This window comes from Hesperophylax consimilis, chromosome 7, assembly GCF_061612785.1.
Source record: "Hesperophylax consimilis isolate HC1 chromosome 7, BYU_Hcon_1.0, whole genome shotgun sequence".
Taxonomy (NCBI): Eukaryota; Metazoa; Arthropoda; class Insecta; order Trichoptera; family Limnephilidae; genus Hesperophylax; species Hesperophylax consimilis.
Window position 1 is genome coordinate 7,011,533 of NC_142842.1, and position 20,393 is coordinate 7,031,925.

Below are 20,393 nucleotides of genomic sequence, written 5' to 3' on the forward strand. Positions count from 1 at the left end.
AAACATATAAAAAAATTGGGACTACCGGAATAATTACGATCGCAACCCCCTTTTTGGCGCTATGTGTACTGGCCTATAATACGGAATCCCCAAATATATCGACAACATTCTCACATTTATAACCCAGATAACATGTAGGTACGTTTATAATCAACAAATCAATACAAAAACCGACCAATATCATATAACAACAAAGGCAAAGGCATATGGCAACAAAGAAAAAAAGAACAGGTATCCGCTAGTAAGCAGGGTGAAAAAAATCAAAGGCAGAATAAAGAACACAGAAAAAATGTGCAATTAATGCTTGCTTCTAGACTCAGCAATATACCACCTCTATCTATATTACAGCAGGTAATTTATACACTTGTATATACCCGTCTATACGTACTTATACGCTCGTGTGTATAATTCCAAAATTTGATTGAAAAGTGAATTAACATAATGTTTCTAATATTGTTTTTATTTAATCACGAAAATACTTAATATATCAATAATCCGATGCCGAAAGGACCGATTTCACCGGAGAAAAATTCTGATTTAAACATATAATTTTATTATGAACGTATTGAAGTCGTAAAAAATTTTCAAATACATATTTCCCATACATATTGTTTTCAATTATATATCCGTAATAGAAATTTTAAACCGTTAAATATTTATGTTATAAACAGAAAGCCTACCTCAAACATTAACGAATTCTTAATGTATCATGAATCTATTTTAAATAACTGTATAGATGATACCCTTATCTTTGGTGATTTCAACATTGACATTCTTCAAAAAAATAATACATCTCTTAAATACATCAACACTCATACAACTGTTTCATATGTAACACATCCTATCCTACACGAGTAACAGATACCTCTACTTCTCTAATAGACCATATCATCTCAAACAGACAAAATATTTCCTCAACTACTGCAAATATAGATGCCTACCTAAGTGATCATAACATTTTGATATTAGATTACCAAAACAGCTTGAAACATCACACTAATAATAGAATACATTCTTTTTCAAACAACACCAAAACCGATAAAAACATGTTAAAAACATATGTAGAATCCCACAACTTTCCACACGAAACCACCAGTAATGCCAATGAAATCTATAATAATTTTAATGAATACATCAAAACAGCAATAAAATCATCCCAACATAAATCTGAGTTACGCATAGGAGACCAACGGAGGGGTAATACTCCATGATTTGATGCAAAATTAAATGCACTTATCAAACAGCGCAACAATGCGTTTAAAATCTGGAAAAAAAATCAGCAAAGTGATATATTCACAGCACTGAGAAATAAAACAAGAAATCAAGTTACCAACTATAGAAGATATGCTAAAACCAAATACTACACGACTATATTTAAAGAAAACCTGCGTTATCCGCGACAGACATGGAAAATAATAAATGCAATTCTAACAAATAGCTCGACACCCCAGAAAGATGAAATTGAATGTCTTCTCATTAAGAATGAAGAAATAACATGCCCAACACAGATAGCTTCAACTTTTAACAACTTCTTTATATCAGTTGGGGAAAACTTAGCAGCTACAATTGCATCATATCCAGATGATTCTATCACTATAAACACGGATCAAAAAGCAATCCAGTCCTTATACATGGCCAAAACAAATAAAACAGAAGTTCTCAGTATCATCTCTCAACTAAAGTCTAATGCATCTCCAGGTTTAGATGGAATTACACCAGTGTACCTGAACTTTTGCAAAGATATATTAGCTGACCACCTTGTTTTTCTTATTAATCAATCCCTGAATAGTGGAATCTTCCCAGATCAACTAAAGATAGCAAAAATAATTCCGATTTACAAAGATGATTGCAAAAAAAATCCTTCTAATTACCGTCCTATATCCATCCTCTTTGTCGTCTCTAAAGTTTTTGAAAAGGTTATTAAGCTTAGGCTCACTAAATATCTCCTATCAAACAATTTACTCGCATCCCAACAGTATGGATTCAGAAACCAATCTAACACAAAATGTGCTGCCTTTGATTTTGTATACGCCCTCCAAAAGCATATAGACCAGGGTAAGCATGCTGCAGGCTTATTTATAGATTTAAAAAAGGCTTTCGATACGGTTGACCATGGGATACTACTAAAGAAGCTAGAACACCTAGGCATAGTAGGCACTCCCCTGAAGTTACTGTGTAGCTACCTCTCTAACCGACACTGTCAGACCTTTGTTGGAAAGGGGACAAGCAGCATGGGAACGATGAAATGTGGCGTGCCTCAGGGCTCCGTACTTGGACCATTACTATTTTTAATATATATAAATGATATTGCTAAATGGGGACTTAAGGGTACAATACAACTCTATGCAGATGATACAGTGATTCTTTATCACAATAATGATTTAAACGAACTTGAAAAGGAAATGGAAAGTGATGTAGCTTGCCTGGCAAACTGGCTGCGATTAAACAAACTTAGCCTAAACATAAAAAAAACACATTACATACTGTTTGCAAATAAAAAAATGTATGTCTTAATATAAGTCTTGATAATAACCGCCTTGAAAGGGCTGATGTTACAAAATATCTTGGCCTTTTCATTGATTCACAACTCACATGGAATCACCAATTTAAACATGTTCTATCCAAAATTACTCATATAACTGGTGTTTTATATAGACTTCGCGGGTTACTTCCTCCCTCTCTATTAAAATCGATTTACCATGCTATGATTCACTCACATCTAATATATCTCGCCGGAATCTGGGGATTTGCTACAAAAAAAATGATTTCAGAAGTCCAAGTCGTCCAAAATAGAGCCCTGCGAAATATTTTCAGTTTACCTTGGGACACACATGTCAAAGACATCTACAGAAACACCCAAATACTTCATTTTAATACCATTCCCACTTTTGAAATAACGAAAACTATATTAAAAGTAATTCAACACTCGGCACATTCCAACACTACACTCTATTACAATTACGACGTACACCAACACAACACAAGAAATCACAACAAACTACATATACCAAAAATCAAATCAACAAAATATGGACTAAGATCCCTGGAATACATAGCTCACACAAAATATAATCAACTACCCAACGAGATCAAATGTGCAAGTCAATGTAAAAAGACCCAAAGTAACATGCTCAAACTTCATCTTATTAATGACTATCTGAAATAATAATGTTGTGTATGTCCCATCATGTGTCCATTTAATACATACAGCTATATGTTTCATGTAATGCGTATCATTCCCGCAATGAGTTTATTAACTCCTGGGAGTACAATGCTTTATATAATATACTATATTCTGTATTGTATACTTTTAATAAAAAAAATTTAAAAAAAAAAAAAAATTGACGTAAATAAAGTAAAAGTTTTGTTTACACAGGACGAGAAGAAACCCGTTATTCTGGAAGGAAGGAGAATAGAAGACATATTTTTTCTTTAACTGTATTAAATAGAATTTCGCAGCACGACTCTTTTTATGATTGTAATTATCTAACTTAGAGATAGTTGAGCGTATACTTCGAGATGACAAGTTCTGGGAAGAAAAAATGCTTATTAAATTAACTAATTTTTAAATGGATTGCATTCTTGTCGAGCTTATCGATCCTGGAGTCACAAGGTCTATGAATGTTCGTGATCCTCCACATATCTTAGATATTGTATGTAAAGAACGTCAATTTGGAAATCGTCGTTTAGATTTCGACGAAATGCTATTTATTGAATAATTATTTTCGTTTTTTATATAAAATTATTTTTACTATTTCTAACTTATATTATAATAAATGATGGCCTTTATACAAAAAAAAGTTGCATCTTATGCTTTTTACATTACATAATTATTTGTTTTATGTAACTTTTTGTAAACGATAATAATAAATATTGAAAATGACTGATATTTTATTTATCTTGTCAATATATTCAGATATAATTATGATCAGATATTATGAAAATGATTCGTGATTGAATACCGTATTGCTTTGACATCTGTCAATGAAGAACACGTCGGTTACGAGTCATAAGTTACTGCCTACCGTCTAGCAGTATGGTTACAGAAATCTGATAAGAATCATAAAATCATGAGCTCCTTCTGCAATAGGTAACGTTTCTATCGAAATTTGCCTAAAACATGCACATTCAACTTAATATTACTATTCACATAGTTTGAAAGACGCCCATTATTAAGCATTTCATGTTCAAACCTTACTCATGGGTACCATCTAGTGGATTTCATCGCTGCTCTGACTTCGAACTGTTCGTTGTGTCGGGTGTTCCCCATTGCAACGTACTTCATTCCCCTGCACCCCGAAATATTATAATATTTAATTCGAGCGGAGCGCGTGTGAAACTAATTTGCTTCGCCCACTTAAATCGCGTTCACGCCCATAACTGATATTTTTTTAGGATCTTATTTCGTCTTAAGTTAGCAATATTTTATATCAGTAAGTTTTCTCCGTGCAGGATCTGAATGTTCGTTCATTAACCGCCCGGCGAAGCGACGCTAAAATTGAGTGAGGTGGCTAAATTTTAACATATTTGTAAAAGTGTCTAACTAAATTGTGTAACAAAATATTACATTTTGGGAATAAAATTGAACTTTTATTTACCAGATATGAGGTGAAGTTTTTTATTTGCGCGCCATTGTGAAAAGGACTAGTAATTCGTAAGCAGATTTTATTTTCGAGGACCGAATGGTGATATCTCATTGCGAGTTGCCCACAGAATGTCATATTAATTTATTGACAAATCACCGAAAGTGGGACGGTCACGCGCCACCTGGGCTCCGATTAAGTTGGTTTGTTTCCCTTTCCCTGATTGGCTCGTCTATTAATTTAAATGCCTATGGCTGGCTGTGAACGACCGATAATGCACACGGGTTTCTCAATGTTCTATATAATCTGCATTATATCATTTTTTTCAATTGCATTGTCCTCGTTTATCGTATAACTAGTTATTTACATTTTCATTCTGATTACACGGTATCATTCCTAAGAGTATGGATATTAATCTCACTCTTAATTGCTAACAATAAAAAAATAAAATTCCACCTTGTAGGTAGTACCTACTTATCAACATGTCCATGTTATTTACGTTTGCATAAACTTACATAAATATTATGAAAGTTATCTGTCGTTGTTCTTATTTGTTTTTACATCTGCAAAGTTTTTGTTTTATGTTTTTTACTTATAGTTTTTATTTTCTTCTTGTTGGAAAAAATCTTTCTGAAAAATGTAGAATTCGAATGTTACATATTTATTTTAACATGTAAAAGGATAATTCACATTTAATAGGAAATTATATTTAAAACAACTGAAAATAGTTGCATTGATCTAGAAATTCCTGACAGATAATACTTTGCAAATTTCGTGACGCCAGTGCTCAACGAACAAGAGTTATTTGCGGCTTCATAAAATGAGAATTCGGCTTTATAGTAAAGATTTGCGTGTTGAACACATTGAGGTAGATAGATAGAGCCGACAATGGCATTTAAGTATGGGCCACAAGCATAGGTTCATTGTCCGCTGTGAGATATCATTGGCTTCAGTCGGTTACAAAAGCTCGCCGGGCACAGGTCTCCGGCGATAACTTTAAAATGCCGACATGCACGCTGAGATATTGGACATGTTGTATTGGAAAAGATATGGAAAGCAATTGTATAACTTTTCATTGGTAAATAGGGCTTTACCGTAATCAGTAGTCGTGTAAATTGGCTTTTTAATGGTATAAAAACTCAAGCAGCACTTGACATCGACAGCCGCCACACCCTCATACCTACATCTCGCACGGGAACAACATTTTACCCTGATTTTGCAAGGAATATAGACTCTATCCTATATTCCTTGCAAATTATAATAATGGAACATGAAACGGCAATGCTAATTTCATGTTTCCGAGGTTCACCGTTCGTAGTTTTTTTGCTGCATTTTGTTCGTGTACATATCTTCTACTGTTTTCTACAATATTGTAAAATAAACGAATTTATGCATCGAATTTAATAACTGAAGCATTGTTGATAAAATATGTGCCACTTATTTCTTTCTAATCAATTGTGTTTATAGTTTATACCAACAATGCTTTCTTGAGCATGACTCGGTATTCGGTATCCTACTTACATTAGATAATAATAATACTCATCTTAAAATATAAATACGTAGGTAACACTACCGTTGTGTTATTTTATGTTTATTACCACTGTATGTAAGAACTTTGTCACGCTACTGATTACTTACTGATAATAATTTTCCGCTCAAATTTAATTATGGCGCTTTATTGCTGACAATAAATGAATCTTGATAATAGTTTTACATGACCATCCGACGGTTGCATTATTCATATGAACTTTTTAATTGCATAATTATGAATACCTACTACCTATTATCAATTAATTTAATAGGGTATTCATTACCATATGAATATTTTTTTATAATGTGGCCGTATGTAGATTTACTTACCGTAAGGTGGGGCTACATTGACAGTGTTTGTATTATGTTACTGAAATGGCTATAGCCGTATTTTGTAGCCCGATTTCAATACTCAGGTACATCCCAGCCTTGTTTCCCATTTGTATTTATTTAAATTTATACATTTCACATATCCACTCAAGCGATTGATATATATTATATCAATTGCTTATACATACATTTACCATATTATTTAATTACTGCTCATTCCGGTATATATACATTTACCATATTATTTAATTACTGCTCACTGCGGTATATATATATACATTTACCATATTATTTAATTACTGCTCACTGCGGTATATATACATTTACTATATTATTTAATGCGGTTTAAAGCCAATGAATCTACTAAGATTTCGCCGTTTATTCCATATTATATAATTATATTTTTTGCACACTATGATAAGGAAGCTACAAGCCGAAAATGTGTATATTCTTGGTATATCTTCTATTGTAGGTAATAGGCATTAAAATGACAAAATTGACAAGCTTGACAAACGGAGTCTAGAAACGTTCGATTTCAAGCACAGAACTGGTTTTTATTTATTTTGTAAATAATTTTATAAAAAAATTGTCAAAAAGGGTAAAAAAGTGAAACTGTCACAGACAATCTTTGCTATTATTCTGTTTTTTTGTTTTGTTTTGTTTTGTTTTGTTTTTTTTTTTTTTTTTATTGTTTCCTTTACGCGTTCATACATTTCTACTGGAAAAAAATTTTAGTAGTTTACATTTATATTTTTACTGAGTAATTTATTTTTTTATTTGTATTTCTACCTAAGCGGAACGATAGGAAAACTTTCAATTTATCTAAATCATATTAATTATTATTCATAATGTACACCAATTCGTTATAAAGTTTAATCAAAATACTGATTTAGCATTAAGCTTCGCCTTGAAACGTTTTTGCAAACTTGGCATACATAATATGCCAAAAATCGTCGTGCAAAACATACTAATGTAGCCAGTTTTATTGCAAGAAAATATATCTCTCACTCCCTTCAGCCACACGATAAACCCCAATTGAACATGTCACAGTCACACTGGGACTCTTCATTAATTTATTTGTTTATTCGCCTCAAAAGGATTGTACATAAAAGTGATTCATGATGCAGTCTGAAATACTAATTTAATTTATTTATTTATTAAGACAATACACAGTACAATAGGATATTTTTCGTTCAGTACCTATTACGTATGTCCATAAAATATCATGTAATTTCGCCTGAGATTGTTCTGAAAAGTAATTATTTACTGTTAAAATCAATTAACTAATGAAATATTCACATATCTGTTTGAGTCACAGCAAAAAAAAAACAATCAAAATCGCTTTTATCAAATTAATGTTTTAAATAGTCTGCGGAATTGCTCTTGAATTATTGAATTCAATGACGCTCCAATAATAACTTTTGTTGAGTGGTGAGATTATTCCAATGCCGTTATCGTTGGCGATTTCGACTGTTAAAATATCCGTTGAAAATAACGCCGACATTGACGCGTTGGAATAATCGTACCTGTTTAAAAAATAATGACGATAAAACAGCTATATTCTATGCTTATATAATAGTACATAATCAAAAACATTTCAAATTGCGCATAACATCGTTTGCGAAGTGCACATATACTCTTAATCCTTTTTTATTTACTAGGCGCCAATACAGCTTGAAACAAGTTACATAGCCAGTTGAATCTTTGACAGCGTTGATTAATATTTACATGTAGCTATTATATTTCAACTATTGACGCAATTTTTTTGGTTGGGCGTTCAAGAAATATTTATAGCTATTATTTACAACGGTTATTTATATTTTGATATAGTTACTAATGGGATAGGATCTGATGCAATACAGTTATATATGGAACCCAGCACGGCGCAGGTGTAAACTGTGCTAGAATTAAAGTTTATAATTTCCGGAAATAATTAAATGAGGCCTTAAAGACTGATTTGTGATTTTCTTATAGGTTATTGTAACACCATTGAGTAAGTCTGTCGAAATAATCACGAAAAATAGTTTGGGGACATTTGAAAAGCTCGTGAAATTCTACTTGTAAAAATAATACAAATCAATGACAGCTATTTGGAACAGTTCCAATAAGCCCCAACTACTGTTCCGAATAAGCCGCATTGTAAAAACACGTGGAAACTTATCCTGCTGACATTTATGAATGTTCAATTTATGGTCACAAATAAACACGACATATCTATCTATTTTATTAAACAAGTTCTGTTCTTGCATGCAAAGAGTTCGAGGTGCGGTAAAAATTATAAGACTTATAAATGTTTTGTAGAATAATAATATATTATCATAAGATTATTCGAAATAATATATTTTGAATAATTTATATATGCGCATGAATAAATCTTAGCAATGGTCTCGAAGGCATCAATTTACGAATTGAAATAATGTAAGAAGTGCTCAGGTAATTTATGCAAGTGATTTTAGTAGTCATCAAATAAATTATTACTGTGCAGTGTGATTAAAATTATTATCTATTATAGGGCTTAAAGCTCAAAGCTAGATCTTTGACAAATTTAATTCGGGTTTTTATAAAGTCGTTTCATTAAAAAATAATAAAATTTCTTTCGTTCAATAATAATCATTTTTGAAATATAACATTGTGGTTGTGTTGGTGAGAAACGGACTCCCAATTAGTCTGGATAAAATTGAGGATATTAAATTGAAACGTATTTTGTTTTTATCCTCAACCGTTAAAATATATTTGGGATTTTCCACATTTACATAATAAAACGTGTTAGAACCGGATTACAGAAAAAAAGTTGGAAGTTCATATAAAAAACTACTAAAACGTTCTTATTTTTAAGGAAACTATCGTATATTATCCTTTTCTAAAGAAGTTTTTTTAATAAATAACAATTATTACCCAATTCTGAGGTGTGATATATTTTTTGCCTTTCCTTGGAACTGAGAATAATATTTAATAATTTGTTCAGTTAAGTACCTACTTACCTGATTATAATCTTCTCATATATAGTTCCATTTGGCGATACATGACATGTCTTTATATCGAAGCCTTGGTAATTACATTTATGAATGGTAGCAATACTTGTATTTACAAACACGAAAATAGCGATGCATGACTGTGGATGAAACAGTATAATTGTAATTCCAAGGTCATGATATTTCTGAAGCTATACGACGTTTTCAAATGTGGATACACAATTATTAAAGCATGCGTTAATATGTAGGTCAATCTTCAATCTTTACATCCGTTGGGCCATTAATTTAATAGTTTTGTTTATGTGTATTAGCATAAGCTGCCAGTAGTTGATAATACGAAAATAATTTCATTAAAAGTTCTTCTATTTTTCACATACAATTCTACTATCGCAACAACGCATTTTAATTAGACTTCAGGTAGAAGATTGGGAATAAATGACCTTGATAAAAAAATTACCCGTAATTTTTTTTTTACTACAATACATTTATTTTGAAATGTCTTTTAAAACTTAATTAGAAAAATATAATTAGACTGGGGATTGAACCTTCTTACCCAGTAACTGGACTAGACAACTCTATCAACCGAGCGAAACCTCGATTGGATAAGACCAACATTTATTGCGTATATTAACTGCTGTAATGTCATAGAATTTCAGATAATTGCGTGTATGTGTGCGTGATCGACAACAAGTCTCTCTGCTGTGTTTCAGCTCGATCTGATGTCGGAAAATGGCTTAATTTCCACTTCCAATATTTATTATCAAATGTATCAATAAGATTGCTTGGTAATTGATATCTTGTTTTTTTTTTTTAATTTGCTTATTAGAAATTTAAAAAAATATATTTATTGCCTTTCCATATTCCAAAAAAGTTCTTTCTACCATTGAAAATATATTTTTTCAAGATAAACAGGAAAATCCTCGGAGAAAAAATTATACAGGAAAATCTAATTTAGAAAGAAGATCCAGCATTGCGTATATATTTTTATCATGAAAATTTAATATGAAATAAAAATTTAAATATTTTATTTTTTTATTTGGTGCAGTGAGGCAGTAAAATAATATTGTGATTCAACTTCAGGAGAAAATTCATTGATCCGTGTGCTCCTGTTCCAAATCCTCGGCTTAAGCCTCCGAATACCCAATTTCTACCGATTTATAACAAGTTTCTCATTAACTCTTTCAGTTTTTAACCCTTAAATGCATACTGTTGCAAAACTGCAACATACCGTTCAAACCACCTTTAACTCTTTGGTGTATACTTAATGCATGCCGTTTTAGAATTATCAAGTTCACGGTAATATATTTTATCGAGTGGCATCACCTTTTTTTTCTTTCGCGAATGTCAAATGTCACTTTTTCTTTAACAAAGTGAAGATTCTCGAAAATTTGTTAGAGGTTAGAATTACAGTTTGATTTGCTGTTATTATTATTTTGATTTTCTTAGGTAAGTAGATACAATAATACAATACTTATATGAAATAACTCGTATTTTTCCGGTACACTTATTCGTTTTGAGAAATTTTTTTAGGTTTTTTATTTTTTTTTCATACGTAAATATTTCATATTATTTTTTATTAAATACATGGTGGTGTAAATCTGCAACAATTTTTTTTTTATCAAATATCATTAAAAAATTACAAAAAAATAAATTCTTTATATTTCCTTGCATATGCATGTAAATATCTACAAAATATATTTTTTTCCAGAAAAATTAATAAATCACGCATTTAAGGGGTAAGTTCCAAAAAAATATACGCTATTTTGATAATAATATCTATACATTTGTTACGACGAAACTTTAATCATATGAAATTCCCTCGACAGAAAAAAATCGCAAAGCTTCGAAAATTATTTAAAACACGTTTTGTTCTGTTATTTAATATGTGCAAAAAATGCAAAAAGTGTTTGTCGAGAGATTTTTTCTTTATTTCAAACGAGTCGTGTTTTATTAAATATTTTCACTGTTTTGGATTAATTATTATCGTTTTATAATATTAGCACGCTCCCTCTAACATTCGTATTTTCATATCTCCCTTTCAAACCATCTTTGAACGCTTACTACGGGGCCTCAAACAACCGCGTCCAGCTTTACTTTATTTCACGCTGACCACAGACATAGGAATTAATAGACGAGAAGATAATGGCGAGGGGTAAAATCAACTGTTGAAGAACGAAGGGCGTAAGGCTGACTGTGATTCGTAAATAAATCAATCTGACAGTAAATAGGCATCTCGCATTATAATATCACCATTTACTTCTTAAAAGTAAAATCTGCTTTTGAATGAATAGACATTTTTACATGGGAGAGCAAATTACTCGCCACGTTATGAACAAATTTGCGTTTCGGCAAAAAAATTCGGTTCTATTTTCAGAGTCGAATATTTCGTTTAAGTATTTAGTTAAGACACTTTTATAAATGTTCATAATTTACTTCCCAGCAACCAACCAGCTTTGTGTTTCGCGTCCAGACGTTTCTCGATGTGATAGTATATTATGTTTCTACAACTGATCCATATTATACGATGTGAATATGCTTAAAATAAAGTAAAATAATGCTTATATATGGAATGTAATACGACAATTGGGTTTATTCTCTTTTTCACATCTATTTTTACAAGTTTTCATAGCACAAGTCAACATTTTGCCGTGTTATTCCGTAAAATGAACCGATGATGCCTCGACCATAGTTCGCACAAGAATGATGACGTCACGTTTTCAAATTTCACTTGAGGCCATACGCGAGCACAGCCGGCTCCAATGGAACCGGTATGGGGAGTGGGGATAATACGCTTTTAATCACTTAGGGCAGGTCTACTAATATTCATATGTCTATGACGCTGACCAATATTATTGACATTGCGTCGCTCTAGTTCGTTTTTGTCCAACAGACCAAAACGTAAATCGGGAGAAATAGGACTTCAAAGTTTTTTTTACGAAAAATGCATATACAATGAAAATTAGCTCATTCTAAGCTTATTAAAATGATTTAAAGTAATGAATTTATTATTTTTAAGTAAAATTCGTTTCTAATGTTCAAAATTACGCAGAAAACACGTTTTTAATTTGAATATAGGACACAGAGTTGGATAAACAAGCTCGGAATATTGATTTAATTTTGGTGGAATTAAGATAAACTTTTCTTGAAAACACCTCAAAAATTTTTTTTTCACTTGTATCGTATAAATAAATGCTTTCGGAGAACAACTTCATACTTAACTCAATTTCGCCAAAAATTGTCTGTTGGACAAAAACGAACTAGAGCGACGATTGGTAATGGGATAGAGTGGGTGAGAAAAGGGCCATTACGTCAAGTTAAAATCGCATTCGCATAACCAATCAGTAACCACGCTACTGCTATATTATTCTATCGACTGGCAGGTTGTGAGGGAAACTATGCTCTCTGTATACAAGTATATCTCCTTTCTTGTCCTGGGCTTTTGATTGAGTAATGCCGTATTTCATAATTATTAAAAAAGGAGGGCATTTTAATATCATCTCCTAAGAATCATAATCTTAATAAAGGATCTTTATGAATATCATAATAATTAATTATTCATTAAGAGTTTGATATTTTCATTTCAATAATGAGACACTAACTAACTAATAATTAATAATTCTCCAGCGCGGGAATTCCATTTTTGAGATGTGGCCGCAAGCAATCCCAACGCTGTAATTTATATTGCTAATCTGTTGTTTTATTGGGGAATCCAACAACGTTTTTCCAAAAGGAACTTTCTGACGTACTGCTCCTACACAAAATTATACATGCATCAGTTGATACACCAAATATTTTATCCCAAATTAACATCAATATACCATCAAGAAAATCAACAAGGAGGATGAAAGACATTTTCTATATTAAAGCCTACCACACAAATACAGGATATTTTTCCCCTGTACCGCGAACATTAAGAAATTATAACATTATACATGGCTCTAATAATGAAATAGACATTTTTAATGACCAATTTAAACACTTCAAAAAAAATGTATTACCTTTAATCATATTAAGCTGATATTGTGATGAAGCCCTTTATTTAAAGAGAAGCAACATTGTATCTACCTAATCAGTGTCTCACCAGTACATGTGTGACAGTAACAAATCGTTTATGAACATATTTGTATTTACCTTTTACCATAGACATATGAATATTAGTAGACCTGCCCTAAGTGATTAAAAGCGTATTATCCCCACTCCCCATACCGGTTCCATTGGAGCCGGCTGTGCTCGCGTATGGCCTCAAGTGAAATTTGAAAACGTGACGTCATCATTCTTGTGCGAACTATGGTCGAGGCATCATCGGTTCATTTTACGAAATAACACGGCAAAATGTTGACTTGTGCTATGAAAACTTGTAAAAATAGATGTGAAAAAGAGAATAAACCCAATTGTCGTATTACATTCCATATATAAGCATTATTTTACTTTATTTTAAGCATATTCACATCGTATAATATGGATCAGTTGTAGAAACATAATATACTATCACATCGAGAAACGTCTGGACGCGAAACACAAAGCTGGTTGGTTGCTGGGAAGTAAATTATGAACATTTATAAAAGTGTCTTAACTAAATACTTAAACGAAATATTCGACTCTGAAAATAGAACCGAATTTTTTTGCCGAATTTGGACTTCGCAAATTTGTTCATAACGTGGCGAGTAATTTGCGCTCCCATGTAAAAATGTCTATTCATTCAAAAGCAGATTTTACTTTTAAGAAGTAAATGGTGGTATTATAATGCGAGATGCCTATTTACTGTCAGATTGATTTATTGACGAATCACAGTCAGCTTCACCCCCTTCGTTCTTCAACAGTTGATTTTACCCCTCGCCATTATCTTCTCGTCTATTAATTCCTATGTGTGTGCCTTTTACCCATTCTTATTTGTTATTTACTTGCATATTTAGCTTACATATTATTATAATAGATTAATATTAATATTACTTACATTTTCCTTTTGTTACTATTTTTGCTATTATCATTTTGTTATTATTATGTATTTAAACATCCATGTATATAAATTTTTGGGCACCATGCCTGTTTTATGTACTTTAATAAAAATAAAAAAAATTAAAAAAATAAAATAAAAGGATTTGCAACTTGTTAATAATTTCATCTGAGTTCTATGTTCTAATCCACCTGTTTTTTGCAAATTGCTTTTATTTTCTATAATCATGATTGTAAAATTATTATTTTATTTTTTTATTTTTTATTTCACGCCTATTAAGGCTTTTACATACATATATATAAAAAAATATATTTACGAAATTATACACGTAAATAGTGCAGGAAACGACTATTTAAAATAATTGCAGAAAAATAAATATAAAGTCAAAATATCACACATAATGCAGGCACAAAACATAAAAATTCCAAAATATTTTTTTCTGTTTCAGTTGATAAAATTATTATGTGTTAGTCAAATCAAATTAAATACCTTTATTAAAATATTCCACCACTTAATGAAAAAAACTTCAATAGGGTATGCTTATATATTTAAATTGATGTACTAAATATATCAACAACATCGTAGTATTTGTTTCCTAGCTGTTGAATCCGTCGCATAGGAGTGTGATATTGGGACGTTGATATCGGATTGCTACAATAATATGGTAGGCACTGTCTTGTAACCGACCTGCTTGGAGTATGAAAAGAGATTACATTGTTTTATTAAAGAAATAAAGTAATCATGTATTAAAAAAACTTACCTCATCATGTATTACATTTATATAATTATACACAAATTTCGACTACCATAATACGGACATGGTGTCTAGTGTGGTAGTCGAAAACCATGTAAAAACCTGTATCCAAATATATTTTTATGAATAAAGGAAAAAAAATTACTTATAAAATCGTATTTACATTGGATTTTAAATATTAAGAGATTTGAATAGTACTCTTCCATGGAAGCGTTAACTTGTGTTTGGAAGATGAATTCACAGTACATTATTGTAGTTATTTATAAGTAATTAATAATATGATAGGTATTATGTGTTGTAGTAAGTAGATTACAGTGAGAAAGTAAAAATAATTATATTTAATGTTTGTTAGATGTGATATAAGTGTAAGTAATTAAAGAAGATAACTAATATGCTATATACAGAAATGAGTGATATGCGTTATTTTTAATAGTAATTCATGTGGAAAGAGGCCTTTGTTTTGATAAGTTTCGTTTTAATAAATCGCTGGCATAATTGTTCGGCTTTAATTTCCCGTTTGCTCTGGAAACACCACCGCTGCAATCCATCAAATCAACAAAACAATCAAGTGACACAGTTATCCTATTCACTTGCTCATTAATTATTCAGTTCTTGTTATTATTTCTTTTTACAGTCTATGTCACTGACTGATCTTTAAATTTCCGTAGCAATAAAAGTGCGTTGGTGATAATTGGTGCTTCGTTAGTAATAGGTTGTTGTCAACGACGAATAAAACATAATTGGTAGCTGATAAACTCGTAATTAGCTAAATGCCACTTTAATGGAACACACGTCGAAAGCAAAGTTCAAGCGGCCATAAAGAATTCTCATGAATATTCGTAATGACCAGGGTATGTTTTTAAACAATTGTTTTTGATAAATCCTAAATTAGGCATACATGATTAAAAAAATGTAATTTAATTTTAACTTTTAGCGATGAGATGAATATTATTATTTATTGTAATGTTCCTACAATTCATTTCAATGTATTTTCTTAGTGATAATTTTTCATGAAATAATTATTATTTCTACTCGGGATGAAAAAAATATTTTTTACAATGAACGTTTATATTATTATAGCCCGGTATATCGGTTGATTTAGGCCACGTATATCAGTATATTATTATGACCCGGTATATCGGTTGATTTAGGCCCCGTATATCAGTATATTATTATGGCCCGGTATATCGGTTGATTTAGGCCCCGTATATCAGTATATCATTATGGCCCGGTATATCGGTTGATTTAGTATATCAGTAAATATCTCTCATAGCGAGGATAGGGACTGACTATATACGGGGCCTATGTATTAGTTTTCGTTTCCACCCGATGCATCAAAAACATACTTAAGCCCTATTCACAAGTGGGTGTAATGTTCAACGTTAATCTTTATTGTACAACTTTATATTAGGCTTCTTAGTTTTATTGGCAGGCTTGCATTTACTATCAATTCGTCGAATGATAAATTCAAAATAATCTTTAATCTTAAAGCATACCCATAGACATATGAATATTAGTAGACCTGCCCTAAGTGATTAAAAGCGTACTATCCCCACTCCCCATACCGGTTCCATTGGAGCCGGCTGTGCTCGCGTATGGCCTCAAGTGAAATTTGAAAACGTGACGTCATCATTCTTGTGCGAACTATGGTCGAGGCATCATCGGTTCATTTTACGAAATAACACGGCAAAATGTTGACTTGTACTATGAAAACTTGTAAAAATAGATGTGAAAAAGAGAATAAACCCAATTGTCGTATTACATTCCATATATAAGCATTATTTTACTTTATTTTAAGCATATTCACATCGTATAATATGAATCAGTTGTTACTATCACATCGAGAAACGTCTGGACGCGAAACACAAAGCTGGTTGGTTGCTGGGAAGTAAATTATGAACATTTATAAAAGTGTCTTAACTAAATACTTAAACGAAATATTCGACTCTGAAAATAGAACCGAATTTTTTTGCCGAATTTGGACTTCGCAAATTTGTTCATAACGTGGCGAGTAATTTGCGCTCCCATGTAAAAATGTCTATTCATTCAAAAGCAGATTTTACTTTTAAGAAGTAAATGGTGATATTATAATGCGAGATGCCTATTTACTGTCAGATTGATTTATTGACGAATCACAGTCAGCTTCACTCCCTTCGTTCTTCAACAGTTGATTTTACCCCTCGCCATTATCTTCTCGTCTATTAATTCCTATGTCTGTGAGCATACCCCATTTCTACCGATTTATAACAAGTTTCTTGTTAACGCTTTGAGTTAAAAAAACTATTTTTTTAAAGATAATATCTGCATTCATTTTTTATGCCGAAACGCTAATTATATGAAATTCACTCGATCGAAAAAAAATCGCAAAGTTAGCTCCGAAAATTATTAATAAAACACGTTTTGTTCTATTATTTAATATGTTATAGGAATGAAAAAATCACAGTGTATATTTAAATACAACTAAAGCATTTGTCGAGAGATTTTTGCTCGTCGAACGTAAAATGACTCAATCGAAATAAATATTTTGAGAAATGAATGACAATGACAATCATCTTTACAAACAGACGTTTTTACCTACCACATGACTGTGTATTCATGAAATCATGTGCCGTTAGTGTGAAGCCATCTGACAATTAGATCTATTGTATTATGTTGATTGTTTTCTTAATCACTATTGGAAATTTATTGCTTTGTTTCCCTCTTTATTACTTTAGCCTAATTATTATTGGAGCATCTATCAAGTACTCCACGCCACATGTGCAATATTTGCAGAAGCGTACATATTCATTACTCTTGTAAATATCATATATTTAATACTAGCTAAAGTACCCGGTGTTGCCCGGGCTTTACGTAGAATTTTTCCTAATTCGGATGTAGAATAATTGTTAAGTATTAATTTTCCTTTTATTTTGAACGTCAATTGTACAAAATTTGATTGTTCGAATTGGTATTTATCAAATGTAGTTTCCTACAATGAAAACGTGATTGTATGTATATGTTTTCTTTTTCATTTTAATTCTTATTTTTGTTATCTCTACAGATGGCCTAGTCTTTAAGTAGCTGTTTAGTCTATTATTATTTTTATGCTTATTTTATTTTAACTGTACCTGTACATATTTTAATACTGTTAATTGTGTTATTTATGTATATTGTAGGCATTCTGCAGCCTAACCACTATGCAGGGACATTGGGGTCTAGATTCTTTTTATAATAAATGTAGAGTCGTTTGACCAAAAAACCTTGTGAGAGTTGGAAAAGGGGGATGGGTGTGATTTTTAGAATTTTTTTTGTATACAGTGATCTTCCAAGTCAAGTCAAGTGTGCGAAATTTCATCAATCTCCGAACTGGATTTGTATACAAATCAAGATGTACTACTAGTATTTATGTCAGAATGTTCCTCGAATTTCAATGTGTTTATGATGTATTATTTTAAGTACCTTTTTGATCATTATTATTTTTGTATTAAACGCCCATTTGAAAATAACAAAAAAGTATGTTTAAACACACATTAAGAAAAGGGTATTTAAAATATGTACAAATACCATGAGAATTTATAACTATAATAGGTATAGGTTTGAAAGGGAGATATGTAAATACGAATGTTAGAGGGAGTGCGCTTATATTAAAAATGGATAATAATTAAGCGAAAATGGTGAAAATATTTAATAAAACACGACTCGTTTGAAATAGAGCAAAAATCTCTCAACAAATGCTTTAGTTGCATTTAAATATACACTGTGAATTTTTTTCATGAATATAACTATTAAGTAACAGAACAAAACGTGTTTTTAATCATTTTTGGAGCTTACTTTGCGATTTTTTTTCTATCGGGGGAATTTCATATAATTAACATTTCGGCAAAACAATTGTATAGATATTATCTTCAAAAATAACATTGATTTTTTTAAACTTAAATTGTTATAAATCGGTATAAATTGGGTATGCGGGGGCCTAGAGAGGCACACAAAATCGCTCGTTTAAATTCCAATTACACGATTAGACACTATTGTTTCGGTACGATTTACACAAAAAACAGCAAGAATATTATATGCTTTTTAAACTATTGTTCACTGGGTTTTCCGATATTTAATTGGTTCGTACTTGCCGGGAGAAAAATGAATATTGCTGATTTATTGAAATCCTGTTAAAAATGGGATTGCAATCAATTTCATAATAAAATATTAGTCTATTCAGAATATGTCGGAACACATGTTCATGCAGATGTCCCTTTTCTCGATGACAATTACGAAATGTTACAATATACTAGATCTTATGGTCAAAAACTTATCCAACAAATAACTACTAATACAACTTTTGGGCAAAAAAGCTTCTTATATCATAGTATTAAACTCTACAATAAAATACCACTCACACTCAAAAACCTCAACACTTTAACATTTAAATCTCAAATAAAAAGCTGGATACTTAATATAGGGAGATCTGAAATAGAAAATTTACTGAGATCAAACACAGACTAAAACAGAATCAACTGAACTATACCAAAAAACACTATCTTACTTATTTTAAAATTATTTAAAAAAAATAATTATACTACATTATATGTTCATAATTAAATTCATATCTAACTTTGATGTAATATTAATTTTCTTATAATTAAATTATACATAAATTAAATTATACATTCTGAACAAAATTTAGAGAAAATGATCGAGGTAGTTAAAAACTTTTCAGATGATATCAAAATGACTTTTGGTTTAGATAAATGTAGAACGATCCATATAGAGAAAGGCAAAATTGTAGATGGGGACGAGAGTATATTTAGAAATTTCCAAATTACTAGTATGAAAAGGGATGAGGTTTATAAGTATTTAGGATACCCACAATCAAATAGATTAGACCATACTAGTATTAAAAATGATATTAGGATTAAATTTCAAACTAGGATCAGGAAAATTTTAAAATGCAATCTATCTGCTAAAAATTTAGTAAAAGCAATAAATACTTGGGCAATACCTCTATTAACGTACTCATTTGGCATAATTAAATGGTCTAATACAGATTTAGAAAATTTAGAAAGATTAATTAGAACTACGCTAACAAAGTTTAATTGCCATCATCCAAATTCAGCTATAGAACGAGTTAATTTACCTAGAAATTTAGGAGGTAGAGGTATAGTCAAAATAACTTCTTTGAAACATAATCAGGTAGAAATGCTAAGAACTTTTTTCCATAGGAAAGCTCATAGCTCAGAAATGCACAAAATAATTTGCAAGGCAGATAGAAATATTACACCTTTAAATTTATACGA

At 31.0% G+C, this 20,393-nt stretch overlaps 1 protein-coding gene across 3 annotated transcripts in view; it reads left to right on the top strand.

Moving 5' to 3' along the window:
* LOC149422246 (uncharacterized) overlaps positions 1 to 20,393 on the top strand; it is a 202,839-nt gene that overhangs the window by 152,046 nt on the left and 30,400 nt on the right. The gene's annotated exons all lie outside the window — the stretch shown is intronic.